Source organism: Myxocyprinus asiaticus, chromosome 20, assembly GCF_019703515.2.
Source record: "Myxocyprinus asiaticus isolate MX2 ecotype Aquarium Trade chromosome 20, UBuf_Myxa_2, whole genome shotgun sequence".
Taxonomy (NCBI): Eukaryota; Metazoa; Chordata; class Actinopteri; order Cypriniformes; family Catostomidae; genus Myxocyprinus; species Myxocyprinus asiaticus.
In genome coordinates this window covers 17,289,481-17,312,760 of record NC_059363.1, presented here as the reverse complement: position 1 = coordinate 17,312,760, position 23,280 = coordinate 17,289,481, and the positions used below count along the sequence as shown (strand labels likewise).

Sequence of the window (23,280 nt, the reverse complement as noted above, 5' to 3'; positions counted from 1 at the left end):
TGATAAAAAAATATGATCGTGCCTGGAAACGTGCATGTAAAATGACTAGAAATAGCATTTTAGCTTGGCTGACAATTTACACAAGGTTTATTTCTATTTCTTCTGCTCCAAACGTATTTCAAACTTCTCTGTCTGCTCAATATGAATGTAACACATCATAAGAAAGTGTTTCAACGCTGTTGAAATGCACTTTGGATCGCATCATTTATATGTATAAATGTTTTCCATCTGAAAGGACTAAATATTAAATGAAACAAATGACAATAAAATGCAAAGTAATCTCTTCAGTAATCAAAATACTTTTTGAATATAACTGTATTCTAATTACCAATGATTTAAATTGTAACTGTAGTAGAATACAGTTACTTATATTTTGTATTTTAAATACGTAATCCCATTACATGTATTCCATTACTCCCCAACCCTGTCCATATGTGGCAACACCTCTAAACACACCAGGGCCTGATCTGAGACTAAGATGTTTCCAATTGAACAGTCAACAACAGATGAATGAGGGACTTAGATATAATATATATATATATTCTAGAATAAATCTTATGGACTGATGAAAAAAATGTATAGTCCCTGCCAAATGGGTTCTAAAGTCTCCAAATATCTGTAAGACCAAGATTTTTACACATCCTGTGAAGCATCACTGTTGCTGTAGAGGGCTTACTGAGCCCATGATGGACTGAGTCCATCAAAAGATTAAAGTCTCCTCCCAGTATTATATCATGAGGGGTGCCAGCGGCTTGCAACATCCCTTCAAGATCTATAAAAAAGCCCTGATCATCAGCGTTAGGTGCATAAATATTAGCCAAATTCAACCTTTGCCCCTGAATTTCTGCTAAAACAATAATGACTCTTCCTAATTTATCTTTAATCTGTTTGAGACATTTGAATTGTAGATGTTTACTTATCAATGTAATGACTCCCCTGCTCTTACTTGAGCCAGCACTAAAGAAAACATGTCCACCCCATATCTTCACAGATTTTTCAGCTTCCTGTGGGGAAAGATGCATTTCTTGAAGAAACACTTTATCATATTTCTTATGTTTAAGAAAAGAAATAACCTTCCTTCTGTTTATGGGGTACCCCATCCCATTCACATTCCACGTGGAGAGAGACAATCCATTCATATTAACATTTGACATTTTGACATATTAGAAAAAATAGATTGTGTGTCAAAATCAAAATGTAAAGACCACATTCCAACATCAGAGCAACAAACAAACCCAGAACTTCCCCCAGAACAAAAAAACAAAACAAAAAAACAACAAAAAAAAAAAAAACAGAAAAAACACGACAGCGCCAACCGGCATCCATCCATCTAAACTCAAACAGTCCATGTATGCCTACGAGAGCCCCTGCGACAACTTTGCCGTCGGATTGCTCAAGTCCAATGCTTCTATACAAATTTTGTGAGACAGAAGTACACAACAGAAAATAATCTATAAAACAAACTCCAGCCAATAGGCGGGATAAACACAAAGATGTGTAGATTCATCCACATAACTGATCTGACAGTGTGTTCCTCCACAAAACAAACTCCAGCCGCTAGTGGAACCAGCACAAAAAATAAATACAAATATATTTTGTGCTGTGGTTCTTCCAAGAAAGCCTTCCTTTACTCCTCGCCTCAGGTAACATGAGATCTTTATCGGATGATCTCAGAAATTTGGCCAGAATTTATCGGGGCCTGTCTCCTTCCATGGATCTCTGAGCCAGAACTCTGTGAGCTTGCTCGATTTCCAGCTTATGGCCTCTTATGTTGAGCAGACTCGGGAAGAGCCCGTCTAGGAATTTCACGATATCTCGGCCTTCTTCGTCCTCAGGAATTCCAACAATTTGGACATTGTTTCGCCGGTTACGATTCTCAAGGTCTTCCAACTTTTCCCAGATGCACTCCAAGTCTGTCTTGGTCGCTAGTGGATTAGCAGCTAATTCCCTCTCCGATGACTCCAGATAATCGATCCGTTTCTCAATATCCGACACTCTTGTAACCATTTCAGTGAATTTCGTCTCTATGGCAGTGATCGATCAACGTATTACAGCAAGCTCCTCCAAGTCAGCAATGATCATCGTCAGCACTGCCGTCATGTTCAAGAGTTGATGCCGAATCTCTTTCACCGCACTGGAGTCCCGGGCTTACGGCCTGTTGCTCAGGGGCTTCAGCTTGAGCACGTAAGTGTCTTTTAATGTCTCCAGAGCATGAGGATTTTGAATTCTTTGACATATTATCTTCCTAGAACAGTTAAGAATCAGAGTGTCGGCCTGAGTAGCTCAGCGAGCAAAGACGCTGATTACCACCCCTGGAGTTCGCAAGTTCGAATCCCAGAGCATGCTGAGTGACTCCAGCCAGGTCTCCTAAGCAACTAAATTGGCCCGGTTGCTAGGGAGGGTAGAGTCACATGGGGTAACCTCCTCGTGGTCGCTATAATGTGGTTCGCTTTAGTTGAGGCGCGTGGTGAATTGTGCGTGGATGCCGTGGTGGATCGTGTGAAGCCTCCACATGCGTTATGTCTCCGCGGTAACGCGCTCAACAAGCCATGTGATAAGATGCGTGGATTGACTGTCTCAGATGCGGAGGCAACTGAGATTCGTCCTCTGCCACCTGGATTGAGGCGAGTAACTATGCCACCACGAAGACTTAGAGTGCATTGGGAATTGGGCATTACAAATTGGGGAGAAAAATAAAAAAATAAATATAATAAAATAAAATAAAAGAATCAGTGTATCGAATCTCAGCGGTTTATGACCTAAAAAGTATTAAAACTAGCAAAGTGCACAGAGCTCGCCGTTTACACGTCCGACCCTCGCATGGCGCCACGCAACCGCCAGTCTCTGGTTTTATGAGGGCATACATATATCATTACGTCTGCATATTTCTGAATGATAATAAAGCTCAAAAAGTAAACGAAGAGAAAGAAAGCGCTAAAAACCGGCGCACAGTTTCTCTTAATTATAAGCAATTAATTATAAGCAAACATGATGTTCAGAGCAGAATTCTGAGTAATTTTAGTGCAGCTAGTGTCAACTATTTAAGTGTATTATTATTCTTGCTTATTATTTTTCTTAGACAAAATTATCAAGAGTAACAGTTTACTTAAAAAACAGTTTTTAAGCTACAACCACCAAATTTGCAACAGACCTTCAAGCTGTTCTGAAGTTTTATGCTATATCTTTTCTGACTGATTGGAATTACGGTATTCCCTTATCGGACTTCCGTACAGGACTGATTTTAAATTGTGAAAACTTTTCCCTGTAATAACTTCTTTAGAGGATTCAATCTACTTCCTATCACTCCACCATTCATACTTTCTATTGATCTATCACTCCATCACTTTCTTTTCTATCTTTCCATCACTCCACTCTTTTTATTATTTCTTTCACTCCATCACTTTAACACCCTGGCAACTGCATAAAACCTAGCAACCATTTAGTGCACCCTAGCAACCAAAACCCATTAACTTTCATTCAAAATGACTTAGATGGATATCTCCTGATCAGAATGTCATAGAGCAGGGGTCGGGAACCTATGGCTCACGAGCCACAAGTGGCTGATCAACACATGATCGTTTAAAACTTTCTAGATATAATTTTCCTGCAGAAAGTGTGGGTGTGATTGCAAAGTTTGAAATCATAGACACTGTTTTGATTTCCTTTCTCCCGAATTTGTCATACAGCCTACTCCTGTGGAGCAAGGTTTGAAATTAACACCTGGCAAATGTGGATTTTTCATGCACAGTGGCGGGTAATTTTGCTGATGTACCAGCCACTGTGGAGGGTGACTTGTAAGATTTCTCGGAGTGATATATTGTATGTACAAGAAATTAGACACAAAGTTGCACTTTTGACAAAACGTGTGATTATATTTTGAAAAACAGACAAAAGAAAAGCCCTGATGCGCGTCTGATTTGATATATGTGCGCAGTGAGCTCCACTGTTCACGAGTGCAATGAAAGCACTTCTCCTTGACATGCACATGCGTAGAGTTCTGGGTCTCGTTTGCCAATAACTATTGATCTTAGTGGTTAAGAGCATTTTCTACGAGCGATTTTACGAGCGTTCGTTATTTTTTATGTGCACCCATGGTGCGAAATAGCACCCGCCAAATGTGACGAGGCTCAATAAAGTTCGCGAGATCCTTATCCAAATGCAGGTATTTCATGCGTGAGTAATTTTGCTCATCTACCCGCAACAGGCGGGCAACCTGTAAGACATCTCGGAGTGACACATGACAAGAAATACTGTTAGTCACAAAGACATGTGCTTGAAACTTTATTATATTTTTAATTATATAAAAACAGACAAAAGAAAAGCCGTCATTGCTCGTGTCTGATTCACTGTTTGTTCTGAGGAGTGCAGCGGGACCCTGTCTCATGGAACACAAAAGGGTTATCACTCTTTTTTTCTCTGTTTAATTCATCTGAAAAATTCTTGTAAGAATAATGTCCGATAATCTCCGATCATCTCAGAAAGTGCTGTGAGTTTTGCTTTATTTCCACAGAGCAGTTCGCTCTTACGCATTGTGAACGTGACTCTGTTATATATAATATATATATTTGTATTAAAGAAACAAAGATGGTAGTGATTAAATCATAAAATAATATAAGACACCTTTACTTGAACGTAAAATTGAGTTCTATTTTTTTTTCTTTAGGCAGCATTGTTCCGCGCTCTAGGCGTATGTGTTTTGTTTTCTCTCTGTGTGTTTTCTATTGCAGGAGCCTGCCCCCCATTGATTCAAACATTTGCATTTGTTCCAGCCAGTCGCCGCCTGTCTTGTGTGATCAGCCAATCGCACATGGAGACCTGAGATCACCCAGGTCTATAAAATTCAAGATGGCTGTTATATGAGAGGACCTGTTTTATATTGCTTGTGGCTTTTGTTGTAAAGCTTTTCAGTTTGTTTTCTTTGTTTTGTTTTCTTCTTTTGACTTTGTAAGGTCCTTGGACCTTTCTTGATGCTCGTTTTATTTTTGAATTGGGAACAGGTTAGGGGCCCTGCATATGTTGCAACATGTAGACCTTAACACTGTCTAGTAACACCAGGTAAGGAGTGATTGCCACCAATCGTACGTTTTTGTTTTAGTTAGTTTAGTTTAGTTTTATTTTGTGTTTTGTTTTCAGTAAGCCTTTTCTGCCTTTAGTTAGTTGGATTTTTGGTTTTCCTTGTTTCTTTTTGTTGGCAACACTCTTGTTCCCTTTTCATCTTTTTTGTGTTTTCTTTTGTTGGACCATGTTTATGTAAATATGTAAATGTTTAATTATTCTCAGTAAAGCTCACTTCTTACGCTTCAAGCCTTGTTGGTGGTCTGCTTAAGCCTCCTTCTGTTTATTTGCACAAGGTTGTTCTAACTGGTTCTGTTCTGGTTTATGTTGATGTTCCTTCGATACCCCTAGACTAATAGGGACGTAACAAGCATTAACTGTATTACCAAAATGCAATACAAACACATTCGATAAGAACACCCATTTGGCAGCATTTTTTGGGAACGCACGGAAATGTATTAGGCTTATTTATTATGATTATTATTATTATTATAAATGTAATTATCATCTTTACATTTATAATTGTATTTAGTTCTTAATCTGTAGGCTATTAGTAATTTTTCACCTGTTGTGATACTTGCGTGATGGCAAATGGGGCCGTTGGAGATGGTAAATGTATGGATTCGGGGAGGTGGTTATACTGTATATAAGATTTTTTGATCACTTCGTTATTTTAATTGCTTTTTCAATTCGTTTAAAGTGCAATTTGAATTTAGAAATGTATTTTAAGTTTTTCGTGTTTCAATAAATTAATGTAATTTTTAAAGCAAAATCAATAAAGCAAAGATATTCACTGACTCTCGGCAGGGGGGTTGACAATATAATCAGATATCGCGATATTTTTTATGCCGATTATCTTTCAAATATTTTTTTACATATCGCCCAACCCAAAAGGGAAGTTAACTTTTTCATGAACAATTGTAAAATGAAGTAATTTTATGGAGACCCGCACAAACGTGTATTCAATTCCATATTACAGCATGTTAACGTATTAATTGTTCCATATTTGTTTTCTTTTTGTGTTTTTGAGTAGTCTGTGGGCATAATAAGCTTATTTTATTGAAAAACTTTGTTTTTTGAAAATAGTAAATTATTAGTTTGTGCTATGGCTCTTTCGAAAAAATGCATCAACTGAAAAAAAATAAATAAATAAAAAGAAAAATTGGCTCCTCAGTGGAAAAAAGTTCCCGACCCCTGTCATAGAGACTTCAGGTTTGATTCATTACACTCCAGTCCAGCAAGCAACCTTTTTAGTATCACCCTGGCAACTGCCTAGCAACCAAATGGTGTAACCCTAGTAACCAAGTATCAAATCACATATCTCTGCACCAGAACATCGTAGAGACTTCTGGTTTCGTTCATTTGACTCAGGGTAGCAAGGAGCCTTTTGAGTATCACCTTGGTAACTGCATTGCAACCAGATGGGGTTACCCTAGCAACCAAGCAACAAATCACATATCTCTGCACCAGAACATCGTAGAGTTCTGGTTTCGTTCATTTGACTCGGGCTAGCAAGGAGCCTTTTGAGCTCACACTAGCAACCAAGTAGAAAAACATAGAATCATTTCGTGAGGTTCTTGTGCATGTTCATACATTTGCTTTTTAAAATGTTCTGATCGTGCAGTTGTTTCCCCTTTAAAATCTCACCTAACTGGCAAATTTTAAACTCTTGTTTTATTATGCAGTGCTCTGCTGCTGTGGCACAACAAGCTCAATGTCTGAATGTGTTTGAATTGGACAGAACAGAATTGTCACAGCTCCAGTTGACTATTATTATGCAACTAAAATACTTTTTAATACTTAAGTTCACAGATATGCATAGCAATTACTATAAAAATAACTTTTTATTAGCACCTTTTCTGCAATGCAAATTAACTTTATTATTTTATTTGGCTTGCATTGTAGTGGACATCTTCTATTATGCCACTTGCTGCTGCTGTAGAAAGAAAAAAGTATCGGTCTCTCTCCTTCTGCCCCTGTGAGCAAGTTTTAGCAATTTATTATAGCTACCAATGTGAAAACCATCTTACAATATGCCTTCTGCTGCTTACGTTCTTGATCTGATAAGACAGTATGGTGCTTCATATTTGCTGTGAATGACACTGAGCTATGCTTAAGCTATTAAGCATAGGTCTCTAAAATTTACATTTATATACAGTACATATGTAAAATATAAAATATATATATATATATATATAATATTTGTTTTCCATTAAAAAACACATTGGCTGTTGTAATTATAGTCCCACATGAATTTACAAAATGTATATCAGGGTAAGTTTTTGCTGGCATGGTGTACAGTACACTACTAAGAACCATGGGATGGTAACTTGATGTTAAATATGTATTTAAATGTATAGGTCTTATTAATTTTCCTTTCATTAGGCTATTATGAAAATTACTCTAATTAATAAACTAATACATACATAATATGCAATAAACTGTTAAGCATTGTATAGCTAATATGAGTGTAGTAATGTTCACATTAACATGTTATCTTGTATTACCATATATAGGCTACATAATAATTAATGTTTTTTTTTAATTCGTATACTATAATGTGCTTTTCTGTGTATAGTGGAATTGTTTTCCTACTAACGAATATAAATTTAAATGATTTGATACCACGAGAAAAAGGTACCACTGACAGCAGTAAAAGGCACACACAATAAAGACATTTGATATACACTGGCGACCAAAAATTCGGAATAATGTTCAGATTTTGCTCTTATGGAAAGAAATTGGTACTTTTATACACCAAAGTGGCATTCAACTGTATAGTCAGGACATTAATAATGTGAAAACTTCCAATTAAAATTCGAAAAAATGTTCAGAACTTCTTAAACTACTTCAAAGTGTTCTCATCAAAAAATCCTCCACGTGCAGCAATGACAGCTTTGCAGATCCTTGGTATTCTAACTGTCAGTTTGTCCAGATACTCAGGTGACATTTCACCCCACGCTTCCTGTTGCACTTGTCATAGATGTGGCTGTCTTGTCGGGCACTTCTCACGCACCTTACAGTCTAGCTAATTCCACAAAAGCCCAATGGGGTTAAGATCCATAACACTCTTTTCCAATTATCTGTCGTCCAATGTCTGTGTTTCTTTGCCCACTCTAACATTTTCTTTTTGTTTTTCTGTTTCAAAAGTGGCTTTTTCTTTGCAATTCTTCCCACAAGGTCTGCACCCCTGAGTCTTCTCTTTACTGTTGTACATGAAACTGGTGTTGAGCGGGTAACATTCAATGAAGCTGTCAGCTGAGGACATGTGAGGCGTCTATTTCTCAAACTAGAGACTCTGATGTACTTATCCTCTTGTTTAGTTGTACATCTGGCCTTCCACATCTCTTTCTGTCCTTGTTAAGAGACAGTTGTCCTTTGAAGACTGTAGTGTACACCTTTGTATGAAATCTTAAGTTTTTTGGCAATTTCAAGCATTGTATAGCCTTCATTCCTCAAAACAATGATTGACTGATGACTTTCTAGAGAAAGCTGTTTCTTTTTTGGCATTTTTGACCTAATATTGACCTTAAGACATGCCAGTCTATTGCATATAACGTGTTTGGGATGACTTAATATCAGCATCATAATTACAAAATATTATTTATGTGTATATTTATATTTGTTATCCTTCTCGCCCAGTAATCAACTTATTTTGTTTGTTCTTGCCTAATACTGCTGTTCATTTTAGTAATTTATCAGCCAGTGTGGCATACAATATATGGTATAGTAAATGTTGTTTTAAAATGAAAAATGTATCAACTACTACCACGGTTTCTCTCTCATCTTTATGTATTTAAAATATACGTTTTAATACTTTTTATTTGTTGTATGAAACCACATACTGATAAGCTGTGTAAAGCAGTCTTTGGTCGACTTATATAAATGACAAGCCAAAGCATATAATTTAAATGGTTTGTATTAGTAGCTATTAATGGATCACACAGGTTTATATAATAAGGTTTTTATTTTTTTTAAATTAAGTTTTATGCAGTGTATTGAGAAACAAAGTAGAAAGAAATTGCTTATATTTCATATCTTACAGCAGTTATGGACGACACAATTTTACAGTTAAACATTTTTTATGTTCAAAGTACTGAACATTAAAACTTTTACAATTATTTTCACACAATTAAAACATTATAAAATGTTTTACTTACATATTTTCACACTTACACTTCCAACAACCAGTATGTATGCACTAGTGTATTAATAAATGAAAAGATGGGTAAAAATTTCTGTTATTTATTATTTTAAGTAGGTTATAACAGTCACTGCTACCAAAAACAATCAGTCTTAAGCTGAGTGAAAATACAAAAACAGTTGTTACAACCAGCACCAACATCGTTAAGTCTAGGAATGTACCAACGTGCAACCAAAAGTCATCCACACACTCGCGTACTAGTGGCTAAACACCGGAAACACGTAAGACAAGTGGGTAAGTAGGCAATGTCACCGCAGCGAATCTGCCGCTGGACACCCAGGATTCAAGGAACAACCCGGAAGATATTAGAGATTACCGTAATGTTTAGAAAAGAATATGGGAGAGAAGTGAAGAGTGGAGAGCTCAGCGATGAAGGACGTAACAATGCGTCCGTTGCTTAGACACTCTGGAAATCATGGACATGCCATTGGCTACTATGGCTAGCAACAGCTAACATGCTCTAAAACAGCGTTTTGGAAATGTTTAAAAGTTATAGAATTGAATGAGATCGGTAATAGGCACGTTCAACGGCTACACATTCAGATTTTGCGTGCAATTTCTACTGAAGTAATATACATCTACAGCAAAAGCACACACATCATTCAACTTGCGGCATCAATCATCTGGAGATCAACCGATTATTTGTGAAGTAACCGGTAAGTCCATGTATGGTGCCAATTTGAGAGCATCTTTTACATTGGAATAATGGAGAATATATGATTAGGATTAATTTAAAATATATCCCCTTTCTGTGTCTGTTATAGCCTTTTAGAAACTTTTGTTAATTGCTGAGGCTGCCGTAGATTAAAAAAGTTAATATTAGTGCAAAATGTTGGACTTTTATTTTGCATGCTCTCCACTGAAAAACCGAAATTTGCAAGAAGTTTCGGGAGGGGGTCAGACTTCCACCCCACCCGGATCAGGTCATGGTGACCACTCTAGGCTTGAGCAAAGAAGCGCTATCGGGATTTTTTTAAAGTGTGAAATCCAGGAGGCAAACTCGGTTATACACATTTCATTATATGTATTTACACTACCACTCAAAAGTTTGCGCACACCTAATTATTTTCTTTTCTTTTCTTTTAGTTTTTTTATTAATAGTTTCCACATTGTAGATTAACATTAAAGTCATCAACTGTGAAATAGCAAAAGTGTAAGTATGAGAATTATGTCGATACCAAAAAAGAAAATAAAAAAGACCTGTAAAATGGCTTTTTGCCACACACTCTGGACATTCTGTCACCAAACTTCTTGAGGTGCCACCCAGGATGCTTTTTAAACAGCATTAAAGGAGTTCCCTTTGTATGTATGCTGGCCACTTGTTGGCTGCTTTTACTTTACTATCCTGTCTTACACATCCAGTAAAATAAGTTCATACTGTGACATACTGTGTGTGTGTGTGTGTGTGTGTGTATCAAAAATTTTGATCAAAAGTTTTGAAACACTTACTCATTCTTTATTATAATTTTTTTTCACATTTTAGAATAATAGTAAAGTCATCAAAACTATGGAATAACATAAATGGATCTATGGGAATTATGTTGTGACTAAACAAAATCCAAAATAAATCAAAACTGTGATATATTTTAGCATCTTCAAAGTAGTCACCCTTTGCCTAGAATTTGCAGACATGTACTCTTGACATTTTCTCAACCAACTTCTTGAGGTTGCCCTGGGATGCTTTTTAAACAGTATTGAAGGAGTTCCCATCTATGTTGGGCACTTAGTGGCTGCTTTTCTTTATTATTTGGTCCAAGTCATCAATTAAAAAAAAACTTTTTTTTTTAATTACATTTTAGTTTTGTAATGAAATAAATTAATATGGTGGCACAATTATATTTTTGTCTACAAAACTAATTTCAAATATTTAAGCATACACCTTCAGATCAAAAGATTTCTGAGATCATGAGAAACATTTCAGTCAAGTGTTTCAAAACTAGTTGTGTGTGTGTGTGTGTGTATCTATCTATCTATCTATCTATCTATCTATATATATAATATATATATATAAAGGGTAAGTCAGAAACTATCAGAACTATTTTATATCTAATAAACCCTGTATAATTATTCAAATTTATATTGCACAGAAATATCTTAAGACTGATTTGGGATGTCAATTTTTATACATTATTTTCACAGTAGCCTTTAAGTTTTCAGTTAGTAAGGAGTTTTGTTAGAGAGCTTTTGTCTCTAAGAAAAATACAGCCATGAACAGTCAACTCATAAACACCCAGGATATCTTATCTTTGTCCTGCATTATATCTTATACCTTATTATGCTATATTGAGAGGATGTGTGTGTCAGATCAGTGTTGTTGGGACCCCTGCTCTGGGTGAGAAAGATGATCTTCCTGATACATTTTACATGAGCTCATTACAGGCTCATTACAAACCGCCTGACAAAGAAGCCAGGGATCCTGTTGCATCTTCTTGTGTCCATACGCACAACAACACCAAACATTCTTCTCCATAATACAGTGAAGAGATTGGGGGAAGAAAACGGTGTGAGTTTATGATTGCTTTTTAAAATCTTTTTGACAACATACAGTGCCGTCAGATTACTGAATTTCTGTTCTCCACTTAATTGCATTCTGAAAACATTAATGGAGAACTTTCTAAAGGAGATTGTGAAAATGTCTGAGCCTGCCTATATTTTTTTGTCTTTCTATTTTTCTCCCTCTTTCTCTCTGTCTCCCTCAGGCTCTCTCACTCTGTATTGTGAGACTGGTGTTTATAACACCTTGAGCTCTGTGTGAAGGATCATGATTAGGACCTTCTGCTCCTCTACACTCTTATATAAATAATTTTTTTATTCTAATAATGAAGGCAACTAGTTTTAGTTTAGTTTTAGTAATTTTGCAGTAAACTGTTAGTGCAGGACTGAATGCAGAATAATTTAGATATTTATATATCAACTTTTATCTATGGAAGTTTTATGACAGACTAATTTAAAAGTGGATCTCTTTTAATCACTTGGTTTCATGGTTTATCTTGTGAAAATTTTCAGCAAAATCTGTAAAGTGCATGTTTGTGCTGTGTTTTGGGCTTATCTAACACACTCAAGCTATTGTTAAATTTATCAATGTATCAGATCGTTTTTAAAAACACATTTAACCTTTAAATCACACAACCCTTGCTCTTAAGCATGACAGAAGTGTCAAACTAGTGAATACAGTTTTGCAGTACTTTAATAGCGCAATATCATTGCACATGTTGACAACTGAAATTTTAGAATAATCCAGACATGCTTTAACAGGCCTCCCATGCCAGACCTTAATCTGTGCAAGACGTTGGTCAACTGTCTCGATGACAAATATTGGTAATGTGAAATACTAAAAAACACAAAAATCTGTAAAATTCAATGATTTAAAACAAACGGAGCAACATTTAATCAGGATCACTGCTCTGTTTATTGGGGGTGATCTTTTTGACCCCTTTCAGTCTGGCTTTCGCCCACTTCACAGTACTGAAACCACCTTTGTAAGGGTTGTCAATGACCTACTACTCACTGGTGACTTTGGTTCTCTCTCCATTCTTCTATTACTTGACCTTGCTTTTGATACTTTTTGCCATGAATTACTTCTCTCCCGCCTCTCGGATGTTGGTGTCACTGGTGCTGCTCTCTCCTGGCTTTCTTCATACCTCACAGATAGACAGTTTTACATTTCAGTGCAAAATTATCAGTCACCTACTGTTTCCCTGAAATTAGGTGTCCCTCAGGGATCGGTTCTTGGTCCTCTACTATTCATTATATATATACTGCCTTAGGGTCAACTCATTTGCCACCACGGTTTTTTATGCTGATGACATTTAAATATGTACAGCTTGTAGATCTGCTCTCACTCTCCAGACCGGTCCACTATCAACATGTGTAAATGAAATAAAAAAATGGCTTAACTCCAAATTCCTAAAACTGAACATGGATGAAACTAAGATTATTATTATTGGAACACCAACACAAAATTCCTTATGACTCTGGTTGTGATATTGATGGCACTTTCATTAAACCATCCAACACTGTAAAAAATTTAGGTATCATCCTTGATCCCTCCCTCACTTTTGAAGCTCATATTAAATCTGTATCTAAAATTGCCTTCTGTCACCTTCGCCGCATTGCTTGCCTTCGTCCCTTTTAACAGTCTAAAAGATGGCGAAACACTGGTTCATGCATTTATATCCTCACGTCTTGACTATTGCAGTGCCCTCTTCATTGGTTTACCTGCTAACACTATTGCTAGTTTGCAATATATTCAAAATTCTGCTGTTAGAATTCTTACACTTACCAAGCGATCAGCTCATATTACTCCATTCCTGTTTGAACTTCACTGGTTACCAGTTTTGTTTCGCATCAAATATAAACTAATCCTGCTTACTTTTAAATCACTTCATGGTCTGGCACCTCACTATCTTAGTGAATTGCTTCTTCCCTACAACCTGATCCGCTCGCTTAGGTCTTCTGGGTCCGGACTCCTTTCTGTCCCTAGATCTCACCTCTCTACTATGTGTGGCAGGTCATTCAGCGTAGTAGTACCCAATATATGGAATTCACTCCCCCTGACTCTTCGCAGCATCTTTTCTATCTCTGAGTTTAAATCTCAGCTTAAAACTTTTTTGTTTTCTCAGTGTTATTTATCTTAATGTGTTATGTATTCACTCTCAATGACTGTGCTATCTGAACTGTGTTTTTGTGACTGTTCTTTGTTTTTGTATTATTGTGTTACTATTGTAAATAGTGTCCTTGAGCTCTGGAAAGATGCTATATAAATAAAACGTATTATTATTATTATTATTATTTATATTATGAAATTTTTACTATTATCAGACTGATCTCACAATGAAATCAGAAACAGTAGGTTGACTTTTCTTTAGCTTAAATCGGTCTGTGCTTACCGAAACTTTGAAACACTGCCCCCAGTGGCCAAAGTGATTTGTGTTGTTGGGTGTATGGGCACATGTGAGCTCCATTTTCTGGGCCTAATGTCCAAGGAGGGGTGCCAACAGCGAGTTGTGATGCGAGTTGTTTTCAGCTGTACAGGCTGTAATACAGTGAAGAGGAATGTAGATTTTATAAACTGTACCAAACACAAACCCCAAACCTTAACCATCAGTTGAGTAAAAATGTAATGTTAGAAACCTCTGAATTGCGCACGTCACCGATTTTGCAAACATGATTACTTCCTGGTTTCAACGTGGGATCTGAAACCAGGTCTCCCATGCTGCTGATGCATGACGTGCTTCCGGTCACCCCACAGAGGAAGGTAAACACATAGGAGCCGATGCAAAAATGTCTGATAGGACATCGCGCTTGTCAGTGAGTCGGCATAATGCGGGCGATCCTAGGGTACTGGAACTTTCGGAAACATGGCGACTTCTCATCTGATCATGTTGCTATTATCAAGCATGTGTGCTATAGATTTTCTTTTGTTCAGTAGTTCTACTTCAGATATACAGTAAAGAAAATTATTTCCTTCTGTGCAGTTATTATGTAACCTAAATACTCATGTACGCAAGCTGATTAATTTCAATCTTATCTCTGCTGTCATGTTTCAACTGATGTCCCTGACTCCCTGAGTGTACCTCTATCACATCATGCTCTGGTGACTTTAGCCGTTTTTTTTTATACTTATTTAAATGTGATGTTTTCACAGGTTTTGTGGACCTGCATTGTTCTTGCCCTGTCAGTGGGACATGTTTGTTATTGTGTCTTACCTCACATTGTACCTGTTGACGTGGGGAATATTCATGGTCTGTGCAAAGAGGGAAAATCAAAACAATACCTGTGAGGCCTCTGAGAACATCTGCACTCTTTGACCTCATCAAAGTATGCCTCAGTATAAAGAGATGCATTGTGTATTATCCTGGGCTGCGTTTCCCAAAAGCATCGTAAGCCTAAGTTGATTGTAGAAACCATTGGCGCCATGCTTTTGGGAAACGCTCCCTGGTCGTTGCAAGATATTGTGTTTGTCTTGAACTCTTTCTAAAATGACCCGGGGTCAAACCAACAAGGACATAAATTCTCTGATAGTGAAATCAGATACAGTGGCCTAATATATTTTTGGACACTCAAGCCACACATACTGTAAAAAAATTTATGAATGTCTTTGTATTATAAAACAGAATATCAAACCATATGGCATTTATTTTAAAGAATGATAGCACAAACACTTTAAGCAAAAGCATTTCACAAAAAGAAGTTTCAAATTATCATACAATTGATATATTGTTCAAAATAAAGACACTTTCTGGTTACAAAAATGTGTGGAACATGTCCTTCGTTATTGTGATGAACTACACTTGTGGTTACTCTGCTAGAACACTTTAGTGAACTTTAAGGGAACTGACTTCATACATACAATTTAAATCGCCTTTGGAGCAGTTGGTAAAAATAATTACAAATATGGCTAAGTGAAGTTAGTCTTGCATTGTTTTGATTTTTATGGTTTGATATTTGGTTTGTAATGCAGTGAAATTCTTATATTTTAAGTCAGTGTGACTGCAGTGTCCAAGTACATTTTAAGGTCACTGTATATTTGACTATATTTGTTGTTGAAGCAATATGTTTCTTATACACAGTCTATAGATAATTTTCTGGCTGTTTGTGGCAGTTAATCTGTATGGTGGTGTCACTGCTCCATAGACACTGGTGTTTTTTTTTTTTTTAACCGAAACCATTTGTATTCACCCATAGCACAAATGACAGAATTGGCACTAAGTGGAAAACTATGTGCCAAGTAAAATATTCTTCCTCTTAGTAGGACGTTTTTATAATGACTGGATTACTGGATACCCTTATTTGTTTGTGATTGGAAGTATCTCACATCTAGATCTGTCTCACAACCTCTGTATCATATTGATCTGCTTTATTTCAAAGCTGCTGTATCTGATGTGGGACAGTCTGCAAGTGACTTAACAAAACCCCTCATCAGACTATTATCTCTCTTCTATTGTCTGTTGGCAAAAGCCATCTTGATAATGTGGTATGTGATGTCTCTCAGTGGGGTTACGTGACAGCCATGATATCCATCTTCTAGATGTTTACTTGCATTCTCATGAGCTTCTTTCATGGCCTGTTGTTAGACGTTTTTCTTGTGACCAAGATTTGAACTGCAGTGTCGACATGTGAACACAAGATATCAGTATAGTACTAGTTTTGAAGCATAGTAACATAAATACTAACAAAAAATGAGTCATCGGCCAGGCTGATTAATCAGCCCACATTTGGCTATTTTGTGATGATAAGCATTATAATCAATAAGTAATTGAATTCTTCATGTCCCACAAATCAATGAATAGTTTTATTTCAAAGGTTTTAACCCTACACTTGTTTGGAGTGCAAACCTCAATCTGTTAAAATGCTAAATGTAGTTCAGGCCTTGAATTCTGACAGGATGGAATTGAGTGAGTTAATTAGCGTGTCCTCCTCCAGGGGTTTTTAAAAGATCGACACATTTCAAGTTTACACATTGTTTCACAAATGTACAGCTGGGTTCTCCAGGCTCGTGATCATTCTAAACGCATAAGTGCTCTTTGGTTTAACTTCAAACAACAAAGCCCTCAGGAGTATTTACTCAAGAATGCTTTTTCAACCCCAGACTTCCCCATGCCTGTCAAATACACACTGTCGACCTTAAACTTTCCCATGCCTGGCAGCAACACACACACTGATCAAAGTGAAAGCACACACTTCACCTGCTCATAAAGCAGACCCGCCCTCCACCTGTCAATCACCTTGTCTTTCCTCTTCTGTGTCAGGTAAACATGCCATGAAATACGTTTTGAAATCAAAGCACAGAGACATTGTCGTCGACTTAATTTGACAGACTGTGTAGTGTCTTTTCCTTAGAACCAGTATACATATTTTAACACACTAACTTATTTTGCATTTTTATTATGATAAAATAAAAAGTATACAACAATATTTTAATTATATAAATATATAATTTTGTTATATATTATTTATAATTTTTTTTAATAATATTCAGGGATCCCATGGTCATGAAGAAAATCTGAGAATTTGTATTCAAACCTGTAAAAGTCATGTTACTTAATAAAATCTTAAAAGTCATGGAAAGTCATGAATATTTGTTTAATGAATATATATTTTTCTAGTTATGTTCTGCTCTAAAATATTTAATTGGTTAAATATTGCTCTTGCATAAGCATAGTGATTTCGTCAGTTGTTGTGAATCGTATTTTTGAGTTACTTTTTTCAGTGAATGTCAAACTGACAAATCTGTCTGAATGATTAATTTGCAAATCTGTCTGAATTTGAATGATTTAAAAAAAAAAAAAAAAAAAAACTTTTCCAGTATACAAATGACTGGAGAGGTCATGGAAATTAATTGTGGGAGTATGGGGAAAAAGTGTGGGAGAATATTTTAAATAGGATTTTCTATGGATCACTATTTATTTATATATATATATACTCCTCCTCAAGAAAAGGCTGCATTACTTAGTACTAAATTAAAAATAAATCTCTTTAAGATCGTCATTCCCTTTAAATGACAGTAGAGGGTGCTGATGGGCCACAAACAACCCACTACCATGGTGCTTTGTGCTTGGACTAGCTCCTCTGACTTTTGTTGTGGTTTTGTTGTTTGCTTCAATGCACAGCCTTGGGGATCAGAGGCGGGTGCTGTTCAAGTTAGCTTTTGTGTTTGATTGTAGCTTTCCAGCAATGAAAACATGTTGCATTAATTCAAATCCCTTAAACTGGACGGGCTGTCCTGGCCTTCACACTCTCTCGCACAATAGTGAGAAATGGAGAAACGGACCGAGAGAGAGAGAGAGAATGAAATTGAACATTTTGGACCAGGTCCTGAGTTAGATGATTGTTTTCTGTTTGTGTCGCCCTTAGTTAGTGTGGGGATTAGGCCTGTAGTCTAGGGTGACCAGACGTCCCTGTTTTCTGTGGACAGTCCCGTTTTTTGACGGTCTGTCCTTGACTTGAGTTGTCCTCGGAAATGCCCCCGACTGGAGATGTCCCCAGAAATGTCCCCATTTTTACTGCGCGTTCAAAACAGTCCGCTAAGTGAAAATGCATGGCAAGAAAGCCTGTATTTAAGACTACCGGCAACCAGGTTAATTGTGTGCTGTTTATTTTGACCAAGAGAGGGGGCTGCTCGCTATAGCAGTTTTAAGTCATTCATCTTCCTTTACCGGTTACTTGTTCACTCCAGTTTTGCCATTAAGAACAGGACCAGGAAGTAAGGAATGTTTGCAGGGTAAACTTTGACAGCGGTAAATGGGAGATCACAGCACATACAGTACTGTGCAAAAGTTTTAGGCACTTGGGAAAAATGTTGCATAGTGAGGATGTCTTAAAAAATAATGACAAATAGTTTTCATTTACCACTTAATGTCATACAAAGTCCAGTAAACATAAAAAAAGCTAAATAAATATTTGGTGTGACCACCTTTGCCTTCAAAACAGCACCAGTTCTCCTAGATACACCTGGACACACCAGTTTTTCTTGGTTGTTGGCAGATAGGATGTTCCAAGCTTCTTGGAGAATTTGCCACAGGTCTTCTATCTATTTCAGCTGTCTCAATTGCTTCTGTCTCTTCATGTAATCCCAGACTGACTCAGTATTCAGTGGGGGGCTCTGTGGGGACCATGCCATCTCTTGCAGGGCTCCCTGTTCTTCTATTCTGCTCTATTATATTTGCAAAAGGAATGTTTGGGAGTCTAAAATGTATATTACTTATTGACACACTAAAGCTGAAAATATAAATAACTATCTTTAGACAAATGTTTTTGTGAAGCATCTTATGCGCCTAAGACTTTTGCACAGTACTGTAATAGTTTCATTTACCCATTTGCTCCAAGACCAAAAAACAAAATCCAATATTACGTTTGAGTGACTTTCCAGAAGAGTAAAAAAATAGAGAGCGGTGGATTAAGACAGTCAGAAGGGAGAAGATGCCAAATTTACTGTCACTCTCTCAGCAGCTGTAATCGAAACCCCCTTGCAGCTGTGGTAATTTTTAAATGTGGTAAATTTACACTCAATATTTAAAAAATGTATAATATAAAAAAAAAAAATAGAGAGATTTACACTGATAAATAAGGCTGAAACACGTCATCACAGTCTGTGAAAAAGGTCTATTGAAAAGAAACATCATCATCGTTAACAGCTTCGAGGGGAGGCAAATTCAAGTTGTTATAAAGAAGGTATATTGTTATGTATTATATAAAATTAATGCATTCAAAATAAGAATACAACATTAATAACATGGAAAAATAAATGAAATGTATAGTAAAGTAAATGCAAAGAACAACAATAAATTTAAGTCATCACATAACAGCATAGATTATTACATTGCATCTTGCTGGGAAACAAGTGACTGAAAAGAAGCATCATAATGCATAAAAGTTGATCAAAATAAAAGATATAATTAAGAAAAACAGGTCCATATGAGATAACTGATAGAAACAGTTAGATGAAATAGTGTAATAATAATAATAATAACAATAATAATAATAATTATTATTATTATTATTATTATTATTATACAATATTGAATCTCTTTGTGTCATGACTACAAAGTGGAAAAAATCCCCAACAATATGAGGCATCTAAGGGGGGCAATCCCCCCTTCAGAAATGAATTTTAGTCCCTGACATTGTAAGTGTTTCATACGATTTCAGTTGTAATGCTGAGGGAAATGGTAAAGTGAGCTAATTTCTTTTGAAATTTCTCTGCCAGTTTGCCAGCAAGCAAATTAGTAGCTACCGTCTTGCTTTTAGGAAAGTGCCAGGTAAAGGTGAAGGAAAAGAGGAGAAGAGAAGGAATTTTAGAATAGAGTAAGAAGAGTGATATAAAAAGTGTGACCAAGGGCAGGTGCCCCTTTGCTGTGGAGTCAGCTGCAGTAGTTCCTATATTCAATCATTGTTTATATATGTTTAAGTTCACTTTTATGCCACAGTGTTATCTACTGTATACAGTGCAGAAAAGAATGAACTCATGTAACAGAAGACAATGAAAAACTATCAACTTTTTTTTTTAGAGTATGATCTACAATAGTTCATGACATTACAGCATAATCCAGAACACAAAGTTGGTCTAATTTTTGTCAAATAAAGTGCTGCACAACAGAGCATCACATAATAAACGAAAACATTGATAAAAACTTCTATTCAGTATGAACAGCTTTCTTGAATTTCTCTTGTAATTGTAATGATTACAGTGAATACTACATTGCACGTGATTTCTCCCATCAATATTTTATTCTGATTAAAACTTTCATTTTAACATGAAGGCCTTTCCTTTCTGTGTAAATTACGGTAGTTTCACAACTCTGGTTAAGACATTGGTTACAATATATTGCCCAGTGAGATTATTAAAGCGCAAAATGCTGCAATGTAATTATAGAAATATACACTCACCGACCACTTTATTAGGTACCCCTGTACAACTACTTATTCATGTGATTACCTAATCAGCCAATCATGTGGCACCAGTGCAGTGCATAACACCATGCCGATATGGGTCATGAGCTTCAGTTAATGTTCACATCAACCATCAGAATGGTGAAAAAATGTGATCTCAGTGATTTCGAACGTGGCATGATTTTTGGTGCTCGACGGGCTGGTTTGAGTATTTCTGTAACTGCTGGTCTCCTGGGATTTATCAGTCTCTAGAATTTACTCAGAATGGTGATAAAAGCAAAAAACATCTAGTGAGCGGCAGTTCTGCGAAATGCCTTGTTGATGAGAGAGGTCAACAGAGAATGGCCAGACTGGTTTGAGCTGACAGAAAGGCTACTGTAACTCAGATAAACACTCTTTACAATTGTAGTGAGCAGAAAAGCATCTGAGAATGCATAACATGTCAAACTTCGAGGCGAATGGGATACAACAGTAGAAGACCATGTCAGGTTCCACTTCTGTCAGCCAAGAACAGAAAGCTGAGGCTGCAGTGGGCCTACCATCTGTGTACCTCAGCAGAAATCGATATTCATCAGACCAGGCTATGTTTGTCCAGTCTTTAACTGTCCAGTTTGAACAAGAACCGTTCTCGTTAGGGATGGGCATTTATCAATAATTTGGTATTCGAATATTTAAGCTAATAAAAAGATAATATTTGAATATTCTATTATTTAAATGAAGGTAATTAATTAATGATTTTTTTTTAGTCATAAAGGTTGCGTCACCATTAAAAAAAACAAACAAGCTTCTAATTATATCCAAAACAAGCTTATATTATGTCCTGTGTTGTTGAAAATATTTAAACAAGCAATGCGTGAAAAAAAAGTATAGAAAGCATTTAAGCTCACGCAAAGCGAAGAAAAAGAAACCGCTAATGAAGTAGACTGATGCAGTTAATGTACAGGACGAATATAAACGCTTGACATATAATAGTTATGTTTATATTGTATCTCATGTTTTTGTTGAGAAAAACAAGCATATCCACATGCTCCATAAACTATACTCATTTATACGCACCAGTTTAAATGATGGAATGTCCCTTACCTCAGCTAGCAAAGTCTTTCTCAGATGCCATGTTTGTTGTTTACAGAAGTGTCGCTGGGATTACGTTGCTACGGGGACGCTGCTTTCTGACGAGCTTCGCAGTAAGCCACATTCTCACAATAACCTGCTTTTTTGGTGTCCATCTAAACGTACTGACAGAACGTTTTGCTCATCAAATGTGATCAACTTGTGTCCACACTCAACAACGCCTCCCAGTGCATTCTGTTATATCTGCCATTTGTCCGACAAACAGGTAGTCCCAGCTCAAACTCTCGCCATTGAGCCAATGTAGCTTTGTAGGCGTGGTTTTGATAAAATAATGTTTTTATTGCACCACAGAAAAGGTTTTTAGCACCACAGTTTTTGCACTTTTGGGTGGTATGAACTTTCTTATGGCTCACTTATACTTGTCTCTGCATATTAATCTAGGATAGGAGAAAGTATTTTAACATCCAAAGAAATGCACAAAAATTTTGAGCTTCACATATACGGGAGTGTACACCGCTTATCCAGTACATTTAAACAGGAACCCAGCTTTCTCGCAGTAAGCCACATTCTCACAATAACCCGCTTTTTTGGTGTCCATCTAAATGTACTGACAGAACAGTTTGCTCATCAAATGTGATCAACTTGTGTCCACACTCAACAGCGCCTCCCAGTGCATTCTGTTAGAACTGCCAGTTTAAGTTTGTGTGTTCAGGATTTAACATGCATCTCACTGTACATATAGCCGACAAAGCAAAACTTTGCGAAATTCGAATAGTATTTGTACTTTTCGAATAATTATTGCAGAACAAATACTCAAGTATTCAACTACTTGTGCACATCCCTGGTTCTCGTTTCCCAACCCTAGTTGTGTGTGAAAATCCCAGGAGATCAGCAGTTACAGGAATACTGTACCAGCCCGTCTGGCACCAAAAATCATGTTACGGTGAAAATCACTGAGATCACATTTTTTCCCCATTCTGATGGTTGATGTGAACATTAACTGAAGCTCCTGACCCTTGTCTGCATGATTTTATGCACTGCTCTGCTGCCAGATGATTAGCTGATTAGATAATCGCATGAATAAGTAGGAGTACCTAATAAAGTGCTCAATGAGGGTATAGTCTGCACGGTTCACAGTAAATGTGTGCGCTCTTCTGTCATCTTCTACAACAAGCGCAGCGCGCAATGCTCATAAAAATGTGGTGTTAGGATTGCACACACTCATAAGCGTGTGAGCATTTGAAAGCAGCAGTTTGTCAGTAAGACAGCAACATCGAGTCTGTGCTCGGTACTGCAGAAACACTGGTATCTTTTTTTATTTTAGTATCGACTTGATACTGAAGTACTGGTACTTTTGACATCCCTGTTCATGTGTAAGACATGCCCACTTCACCCAAACTGGCTCCCAGTCACACAACTGACTGGTGAGTACTGCCTTGTCTAGATCGGCAGGAGAGGGTGATGTATGAAATATGAGACTTTTCAGAACCATTCTAATACTTTACCTGCTGCTGAATGCTCAGAGCTCTGGTCCCGGCCCCGCAGGCCCCTGCTTGGAA

At 36.8% G+C, this 23,280-nt stretch overlaps 1 protein-coding gene across 7 annotated transcripts in view; it reads left to right on the top strand.

Moving 5' to 3' along the window:
- Positions 1 to 9,593: 9,593 nt before the first annotated feature.
- The window catches only part of wdpcp (WD repeat containing planar cell polarity effector), a 114,845-nt gene continuing 101,158 nt past the window's right edge, over positions 9,594 to 23,280 (top strand). For all 7 annotated transcript variants that reach the window (XR_007892149.1, XM_051645803.1, XM_051645805.1 and 4 more), the window contains exon 1: positions 9,594 to 9,915. The gene's annotated coding sequence lies outside the window, so the exon portion shown is untranslated. The remainder of the gene's footprint in view (positions 9,916 to 23,280) is intronic.